The sequence below is a fragment of the Sinocyclocheilus rhinocerous genome, unplaced genomic scaffold (genome assembly GCF_001515625.1).
Source record: "Sinocyclocheilus rhinocerous isolate Xijiao unplaced genomic scaffold, SAMN03320098_v1.1 scaffold61, whole genome shotgun sequence".
NCBI lineage: Eukaryota > Metazoa > Chordata > Actinopteri > Cypriniformes > Cyprinidae > Sinocyclocheilus > Sinocyclocheilus rhinocerous.
In genome coordinates this window covers 3,221,743-3,222,057 of record NW_015640445.1, presented here as the reverse complement: position 1 = coordinate 3,222,057, position 315 = coordinate 3,221,743, and positions in this window count along the sequence as shown.

Here is a 315-nt window from a genome sequence, read left to right as displayed (position 1 = left end):
CGCTCGTCGGCTGTGGACGAGAGTGAGCCGCTGGAGGATGATGTTATTTCATTAACATCGTCTGATCCAGGGGCCAGTGCTCTGCTGCGTTCAGCCCAGGAAGAGCAGGAAATGTCTGAGGAGGGCGAAGGAGCTGAGGCTGAGCCTTCCCAATCTTCCTGCCCTGCGTATGATGAGCTCTTGGAAGTTATGGATCGTGCCATGGTGAGGCTTGACTTGCCGTGGAAGCGGGCAAAGAAAGTGACGTCGCGAGGTCGTCTCGATGAACGTTATCTTTCTGGCCATAACCCTCCAGCTCAGGTGAGCCTTCCTTTC